At 38.1% G+C, this 9,696-nt stretch overlaps 1 pseudogene across 1 annotated transcript; it reads left to right on the top strand.

Annotated features, from left to right (window-relative positions):
• Nucleotides 1–7,811: 7,811 nt before the first annotated feature.
• On the top strand, nucleotides 7,812–9,309 carry LOC105823734 (annotated as a pseudogene). The gene has a single exon (XR_001138163.1). The product of XR_001138163.1 is annotated as an autophagy protein 5 pseudogene (transcript).
• The last annotated feature ends 387 nt before the right edge of the window (nucleotides 9,310–9,696 follow it).

Here is a 9,696-nt window from a genome sequence, read left to right as displayed (position 1 = left end):
TAGAGATGGGGTCTCGCTCTTGCTCAGGCTGGTTTCGAACTCCTGAGCTCAAACAATCCGCCCACCTCGGCCTCCCAGAGAGCTAGGATAACAGGCGTGAGTCACCACGCCCGGCCGGAAGGTCATGTCTTTATTTTGTCCCCCTTTTTTTTGGACAAGGTCTTGCTGTCTTGCCCAGGCTTCATGCAGTAGCCTCATCATAGCAACCTCAAACTCTTGGGCTCAAGTGATCCTCCTGCCTCAGCATCCCAAACAGCTGGGACCACAGGCCCACAACACCATGCCAGCTAATTTTTCTATTTTTGTAGAGCTAGGGTGTCACTCTTGTTCAGGCTGGTCCCAAACTCCTGGCCTCAAGCAATCTTCCCACATTGGTCTCTCAAAGTGCTAGGATTACAGACATGAGCCACCGTGCCCAGCCTGCCCTTGGTTTTGAATAACACCTTAGCTGGGCATATAATTTGAAACTGACATTTCCCCCAGTATTTTGAAAAATTTCCACTCTATCTTTTGGTTTACATTGTTGCTGCTGAGAGGTCTGTTGTCAGTACAACTGTCTTCTTTTATAAGCAATCTTTTCTGTCGGGTGACTTTTAAAATCTTCTTGTCTCTGATGTTCTGAGCTTTCATTATGTGTGTCTTTGTGCAAATTTTTAAATTGTTTCTTCTTGGGATTCACTGTGATTTTTGAATCTGATGATGCCTCCTGCTCTTTCAACTTACTTCTCTCTCCTCTTCTTCTGGAACTCCAATGAGTTGTATCTAATACTCATTCTGTCTTCTGTGTTACTTTGTTTCTCTTCCACACTTAAAATTTTTGTGCTTTCTGGGCAGTTTCTTCACTTCTCTCTTCCAGATTACTACTTTTTTTCCTTCAACTGTGTTTAATCTACTATTCAAACAGTTACTGAATTTTATATTTCAATATTTTCCATTTCTAGAAGTTTGAGTTTTCAAATCTGATCTTTTTTGATATAATTTTGTTAATGTTTTCAGTTCCACTTCTTTTATTTCTTTAAACACTTTTTTGTATTTAGTATCTAATACTTCAATTTTCTGACACTAGAGCATACTAATTGTGCAGTTTCTTGCTCATAGTAGTTAGATTCTTCCATGTTTTCTAATTTTGGGTTGACGGCTCAAGTTGAGCAGTGATTTATTTATAGGAATCCTGCAAGACTTTGGTTGGGGATTGTCTATATCTGTTCCTGCTGCTATAACAAAATGCCTTAGACTGAGTAATTTATAATTTTTTTCTTTATCTTCTTTTTTTCTCACTTACTAACTCACTCACTGTCTGACTCCTAGACTAATTAAAAACAATAGGAATTTATTTCTTACAGTTCTGGAGGCTAGAAGGTCCAAGATGAAGGTGCCAGCAAGATTCAGTGTCATGTGATGGCCCAATCTCTGCTTCCAAGATGGCTCCTTGAAGACTGTGTCCTCACATGGGGGAAGAAACAGAAGGGCAAAAAAAAGGCCCAGCTGGTTCCCTCCAGCCCTTTTATAAGGCACTAATCTCATCCCTGAGGGTAGAGTCCCCATGACTTAATCACCTCCTAAAAGGCCCCGAAGGCCCGCCTTTTAATACTGCTGCATTGGGGATAAGTTTCAACATGAATTCTGGAGGAAACACAAACATTCAAACCACAGCAAGGGTGCAACCCTGCAGAGAGCATTTGCCATTACTCTTGTTAGGTCAGTGTAAAATACATTTTGGATGATTTTGTGTTCATTTGTTCACATGGGGTTTACCATAGAGGTAAATTAAAAATATAGAGGAGGGTAGACCTGCCATTATGAACCCAGAGGAGACTTATCTCTACCTCCTGGATCCCAGGTTGAGGCACTTTTTATTTTTATTTTTTTTGCTATTGTTCTTTCTCTTTGCTGGTGCCAGATTTTTTTCCTATTCCACCTCTTCACTGAGGCTATAGCCTTTCAGGAATCCAAGTTCTACACGGAGAGTTTACTCTTCACTACTCATTAACTCATGGCCTTTCTACTTTCTCATGTGGCCACTCAAACCTAACTCTTTGAAAATCAAGCATAGCAGACGTTAGGGTGATGTTAGGATGAGAAGTTCACTGCATGGGTAGAGGAAGAATTTTTGACACAAAGATTAGGATAGAAAGAAATCAAAAGTTTATTTTATTTTTTCAGTGAGAGAGAGAAGGGAAAGAGGCACGGCACATGACAGAAGTGTCAGCCCGAGTGGAAGGAGCTCAGATTTTATGGGGAAAAGGGGGAGGAGAAAAAGTTATTGTGGCAGACGATATAGGAAAACAGCTGCAGAGCTGCTGTGCCTAGTTTTTTCCTTTTTTGTCTTTTCTTTTCTGTGAGATCTTCTTATCAGAGTCCTTGGAATCTAGTCTGGCAGGAACTGAAGCTGTGAGTTTGTCCTCCTGTTGTCCCCTAGGGCTCTTTAAGGCCCTGGAAATGAACTCCTGGAGATGCTGCAGGTGGTTAATCTAAAGACAATGAGTTGAGCCCCAGGTGGTTAATTAAACGAAATAAAGGGGGCAGTTGTGCTTTCTCTTCAAAGGGGAAACTTACGTTGTGAGTTTTTCTTTTTTTCTCTGTCTATGGCTTATTGTTTTGTTGGCTAGTTTATCAGTAAGGCCATCTTATTAGCAAATGCTGTCAGCGCACTGTCAGTTTAGCTCTCTTGATTTTAATTCTCTGTTTTCACCTTCTGGAGATTTTCTTCCTTTCTTATGAGCTCTTCTATGACTATAAAAAGATGTTTGTTTTACTTTACACAGTATTCCTAGGTGCTTTTTTACTGGCGAGTAGTTCAGGAAATCTAGTTTACCTATTGTCAGAAGTGGCAGTCTCAGAGCAACTTTGGAAGTTATGGTTATAGCCGGGCATGGTGGCTCACTCCTGTAGTCTCAGCTACCTGGGAGGCTGAGGCAGGAGGATCAGTAGAGCCCAGGAGTTTGAGGCTGCTGTGCTCTATGCATGCACCACGGCACTCCAGCCTGGGTGACACAGCGAGACACCATCTCTCTAAAAAATTAAATAATAAATTTGAAAAAGTTATTGGTATAGAAAAAATTGAAAAGAAAAGAAAAATAAAGTTTTTTTTATCTTGTGAGCAGCACAATTAAAACAATCAACAGATGGAAAAGACTACAAATAAAAAATGATAGTTCCATCACAGAGAGAGAATACCCATGCGTTGTGCTCTAGGGTTCATCTTGTTTCTTGTTCTTCCACTCAGTACATTTTAAAGGCCCATCAGTGTGCTGCGTGTACATCTGGGCTGTTCTTTCTAACTGCACAGCACTCTACAGTATTACTCCATCCGGGTTTCATCTACCCACGTCGCAGAAACTGACAGGACCGTGATGAATGTCTCATACGTAGTCCCTTACGGACTTGTGTGAGGATGTTTTAGGTAGATTCCGAGGAACATCAATGCTAGGTTATAGAGTACAATATACTTAATTGTATTAAATCCTGCCAGGTCACCCTCCAGAATAGACAGCACCGTTCTGTATTTCCACCAGCAGTGCACGAGGGCTAACATAAACATCTACATCCTCAACCCGTGGCATTACGGAGCTTTCTAATTTTTGCTAGTCTCGTTGTGGTTTTCAGTTACACTTCCCTGATACCTCTGAATTATATGCTTGTTAGCATTTACACTCATTTGAATTTCCTTTTCTGTAGATTGCCAGTCATTTATTGCCACATTTCTCTTGGAGCTCCTTTTTCTTATTGATTTTGCTATTAGTCTCTTGTTCATTATAAACATTTCTAATAATCTCTGTCATGTGGTAACTTTGTTTACTGTATTCTTTGTTAAAAAGTCCTTATATGTAATATGATCAAATTGATATGATTTATACTTCTTCCTGTCTCAAAAATATTCTCTAACATTCCCTCCTCTTATAGTTTTACTTTTCACCGTCTTTCATTCATCTGAAGCCCACCTTTATGTGTTAGGTAGAGATGAAGGTTTGTTACTTCAAAAGCAAGATGGTTTTTCTAACATCATCAGAGAGTTAGCATCTCCCCCACTGACTTGTGGAGCCTTCTTGAGTATATACTAAATTCCCATAAATACCAAGTCTGTCTCTGAACTCTTTATTCTGTTCCATTAGTCTATGTGTCTATTCATGATAATTTCAAAGTGTTTTTATTAATGCTCCTTTGTTTTACTATCTGGTAGGGTAAGTTCTCCCTTTTTGTTCTTCATTTTCAAACTTGGGTTAGCTATTTGTGGCATTTTCTTTTTCCACATAGTGTTTAAAGTGTATTGTGATATAATGCATTAAAGTACATTAAACAAATACATAGTCGTGTAGCACATTACCTTGTAACCATCATCCAAATCAAGAGATGGAACACTGCAGGTACCCCAGAAGCCATCCTGTGACTTTCTTTTTGAAATTGAGGTGAAGTCACATAACACAAAATTAACCATTTTAAAGCGAAGCATTTAGTGCATTCCCATCTCTCCCTAGTTCTGAAACTTTTTCATCACCTGAAAAGAATATGCATATCCATTAAGTAATCATTCTCCATTTCGTCTTCCCTCACTCCCTGGCGAGCACTAATCTGATTTGTCTCTATGGAGTTGCCTGTTCTGGACATTGCATATAAAAGGAATTATACAATAGGTGCCACTTGGGTCTGGTTTCTTGCATGTAGCATAATGTTTTTCCGATTCATCCAAGTTGCAGCACATATGAGTATTTCATTTTTTATGGCTGAGTAATATTCCAAGCTATGGAGACTCTTTTTTAACCCATTCATTTGGTGACAGACATTGGGGCTGTTTCTGCCTTTTGGTAATTGTGAACAGTGCTGCTATGTGTGCTTATTTTCAACTTCAAACCTCTACCCTCACTTGAGAAATGACTGCTTTCGTGACTATTTTATTTTTTCCTTGCCTTTAAAAAAGGCACTTTTTGCCACTTAATGGTGTATCCCCAAATAGCGTAACTTAGAATTGCCTGTGTTGAACTTCATACAAACATAATCATGCAATGCATAGCCTTTTGTGTCTAGCTTTTTAAATTTAGTGTCATAATTTGAAGATTCTTCCATGATGTGTGTAGCTGTATTTCCTTTTTATTACTATATAGCCTTTTCACTGTGTGAATATTTCACAATTTATTTAACAACCTACCATTGACTAGAGAGCAATATAATTTTTAGAATAAGTTTCAGTCCTTAAAAAATTCAACTAAAGTATTGACTGGCTGCATTTAATTTACATACTAACTTGGGGAGGACTGATATATTTATAATATTAAGTTATCCTATTGAAGAGTATATAATCGCCCTCCACTTATTCAGATTACTATCTATGTCCACTAATTTAAATTTTTTCTGTAGGTGGCATGTATTCTTAAATTAATTCCTAGGTTGCTAGTGTGAATAGCATCATACATAAAATATACATATATATTTTGTATATATTGTATGTACATATACATATACATACATACATATATATGTATATATGTACATACATACATAAAACTAGAATATAGTTATATATTCTAGTAAGTTAGTACTAGTGTAGAGAAATGTTACTGATTTTTGTGAGTTGATTCTGTTCTTGGCAACATTGCAGAGCTCATATTAGCTCTTATAATACAAATTCTGTTTGCTGCTTCCTTGCATGCCTGGATTAAACCTGATTTAATCACAGTGCAATAGTTAAAAATTATCTGTGTAACTCAGCTGATCTTTTATTTAGGATTTCTGTGTCAATGTTTATAAGTGAAAGGCCAAATAAGTTTCTTCTCTTATATTGTATTATAGCTTTGGAACCAAGATTACACTGGCCTCATAAAGTAAGATGGACAGTTTTTGATCTTTTTTATTTTCTAGAACATCTTTCAAAAGATTAGAAATTTAGTAGAATTTCTTTGCAAAGCTATCTGGCTTGGGACTTTGGGAGAGATGTCTTTGATTATCATTTGTAGTCTAATTGATTTATTTGTCCATCCAAGTTTTCTATTTCTTCTTTTGCCAAAAATGGCATACTGTAATTTCCTAGGAATTTATCCATTACACATAAGTTTCAGAAATTTATTAGCATACATTCATATTTAAAAATAATTTCTAAAAAACTCTCTGCTATAACTTCCCCTTTCTTGGTATTTTATGTGCATCTCATTTTTTTTTTTTCGATCACTGTAAGAAGATGTCTATCTTATTAGGTCTTTTCAAAGACCCAGCTTTTGGTTTTATTAACCATCTCTACTCTTTTACTCTCTACTTCGTTGATTGCTGCCATTGACCTTCTATTTTATTTCTCTTTGTATATCTACCTCTAATTTTCTCTTTTTTGCTCTGTTGTTCTTTACTCAATTTCTGGATTTGAATATTTAGCTCACATGGTTAACCTTTCATGTCTCCTGAAATGTACACTTAACATACTGCTTGTAATATGCCCAAAAAATCGACATGTAGTGTTTTCATTAGCGTTTAGTTTTGAATATAATTTTTATATAAATGACTTTCCAACTCACAAGCTATTTAATAACATAACATGTTACTTAATTTTCAGATATAAGGGATTTATAAAACTATCCTTTCGTTATTTTCTACTTTTTGCATCAGTCTGAACACGTAGTTTTTGTATTAATCCTTAGTAGTGTAATAAGTCTTCTTTTATAGCCTAATTACGGTCAATACTTACAAATGTGGTTGAAAAGAATGTTTATTTTCTGTTTTCTGGGCACAGAGAACTTTATACAATTAAGATATACAAATTTATACCACTACAGAACTAAGCCAGTTAGTTGCATTGCTTAGATTCTGGGTAGCTCTTTCTTTTGTCTGCATTATGACTTTGTTTCTAGAGGAGAATGCTAAAATCTCCAGTCACAGCTGATGTTTTGTATGTTGTGATATGCTGAAGTCTAATTTGGCACAGTGAGAAAAGACAAATAAGCAAAATGGTCAAGGACAGGAATGGAAAGAATAAACCTTTCATCATTCGTGGATGATATACTGTGGTCTCCAACTACGAGGCCGCAGACTGGTACCAGTCGGTGGTCTGTCAGGCACCGGGTACAGAGTTCCGCCACCCCCCAACCTCTGTCTGTCCGTGGAAAGACTGCCTTCCAAGAAACTTAGGAAACGAGGAGGGGGCCCACACAGCAGAAGGTGAGTGGTGGGCAAGTGAGTGAAGCTTCATCTATATTTACAGCTGCTTCCCATGGCTTGCATCACTGCCTGAGCTCCACCTCTGCCCCTGTGGAAAAACCATCTTCCAGGAAACCAGTCCCTGGTGCCAAAAACACTGGGGACTGCTGATGTAATATGTAAATAAAAATTTACATAAAATTATTAGAATTAATAAGATTAACAAGGTGGCTGGATATAAGACCTATATCCCCAAATAAATTTATATATACAAATATACATTTATATGTATATATACATATACATATATATAAATAATAAAGAATCAGGAAATGTAATTTAAGAAGTATTGTTTATAAAAAGTACCAAAAATATAAGGCAGCTAGGAGTTAGACAAGTGTTACAGAGATGTATGACCAAGAATGGTCACAGCATCAGTGCTTGTAACAGTGAATACTGGAAAGCACCTGAAGTTAGCCAACCGAGAACTAGTTAAGTACATTTTGGTACATATACATAGCAGAGAGACTACATTGCCATTAAAAATGAAAATGCTGCTGCTCCCGCGCCTCCACAGGACTGTGTCAGGCAGGCAATTTGCCCCGCCACCCCACAGCTCTGCCGGAGCCCGGGATTCTAGCGTCTCCACCGGAGCGGGAAGCCCGAGGGGGAGCCGGCGCTTCGGGTAGGTTTGGCTTTGGTTTAAAAAAGAATTTAGCCTGTATGTACTGTTTTAACCACTGGAAGAATGACAGATGACAAAGACGTGCTTCGAGATGTGTGGTTTGGACGAATTCCAACTTGCTTCACTCTGTATCAGGATGAGATAACTGAAAGGGAAGCAGAACCATACTATTTGCTTTTGCCAAGAGTAAGTTATTTGACGTTGGTAACTGACAAAGTGAAAAAGCACTTTCAGAAAGTTACGAGACAAGAAGACATTAGTGAGATATGGTTTGAATATGAAGGCACACCACTGAAATGGCATTATCCAATTGGTTTGCTATTTGATCTTCTCGCATCAAGTTCAGCTCTTCCTTGGAACATCACAGTACATTTTAAGAGTTTTCCCGAAAAGGTCCTTCTGCACTGTCCATCTAAGGATGTAATCGAAGCTCATTTTATGTCCTGTATGAAAGAAGCTGATGCTTTAAAGCATAAAAGTCAAGTAATCAATGAAATGCAGAAGAAAGATCACAAGCAGCTCTGGATGGGATTACAAAATGACAGATTTGACCAGTTTTCGACCATCAATCGAAAACTCATGGAATATCCTGCAGAAGAAAATGGATTTCGTTATATCCCCTTTAGAATATATCAGACAACAACTGAACGACCTTTCATTCAGAAGCTGTTTCGTCCTGTGGCTGCAGATGGACAATTACATACACTAGGAGATCTCCTCAAAGAAGTTTGTCCTTCTGCTATTGCTCCTGAAGATGGGGAAAAAAAGAATCAAGTGATGATTCATGTAATTGAGCCAATGTTGGAAACTCCTCTGCAGTGGCTGAGTGAACATCTGAGCTACCCGGATAATTTTCTTCATATTAGTATCATCCTGCAACCAACAGATTGAAGGATCAACTATTTGCCTGAACGGAATTGCCCTTAAACAGGATTTACCAGAGCATGTCACCCTTCTGCTTCAATCAGGTTTGGTGGAGGCAGCCTGACCAGAAACACTGCGCCTGCTGCAAGCCAAACAGGAACAAGATTCCATGTCAGATAAGGCAATTGAGTTGGTCTTCCTTTGCATCACCACTCTTTTCCTCCACTGCCGTCAGTAAACCTCAGCTGTGACATGAAAGACTTTACAGGACCACTGCAAGTCTTCTGTTTTCTTGTAAAATATAACGAAGCCAAAACCTCTGGCCTAAGAAGATGTGCCACTTGATTTGTATTTCTGATTAACAAATAAACAGAGATATTTCCTAAGGTGACCGTGGTTGAACTTTAGCTTGAGAGAGTGGAAACATTGGTTTAATTTTCAAGAGAATTAGACTTAAGAAAGTAAAAGAGAAATTCTGTTATCAATAACTTGCAGTAATTTTTTTGTAAACGATTGAATTACAGTAAACCCATCTTTCCTTAATGAGAATTTCCTATGTTTACAGTCTGTCCATTGGTATGCAAACAATCTTGAAACTTTGATAATGAACAGTGAGAGATTTTTAAATAAAGCCTCTAAATATGTTTTGTCATTTAATAACATACAGTTCTGTCACTTTTCAAGTAAAAAAAAAAAAATGAAAATGCTGGCTGGGCGTGGTGGCTCACACCTGTAATCCTAGCACTTTGGGAGGCTGAGGCAAGAGGATTGCTTTAGCTCGGGAGTTCAAGGCCAGTCTGAGTGAGAGTGAGACCCCATCTCTACTAAAAATAGAAAAATAAGCCAGGCGTGGTGGTGCACACCTGTAGTCCCAGCTACTTGGGAGGCTGAGGCAAGAGGATCACTTGAGCCCAAGAGTTCAAGGTTGCAGTGAGCTATGATGAGGCTACTGCACTGCAGCCTGGGTAAGAGAGTGAGACCCTGTCTCAAAAAAAAAGAAAAAAACCCACAAAAACCAAAAAAAAACTAAG

This window comes from Propithecus coquereli, unplaced genomic scaffold (genome assembly GCF_000956105.1).
Source record: "Propithecus coquereli isolate 6110/MARCELLA unplaced genomic scaffold, Pcoq_1.0 Scaffold698, whole genome shotgun sequence".
In the NCBI taxonomy this organism is placed as follows: Eukaryota; Metazoa; Chordata; class Mammalia; order Primates; family Indriidae; genus Propithecus; species Propithecus coquereli.
Note: the sequence above shows the minus strand (reverse complement) of the source record. Positions and strands in the feature narration are given on the sequence as shown.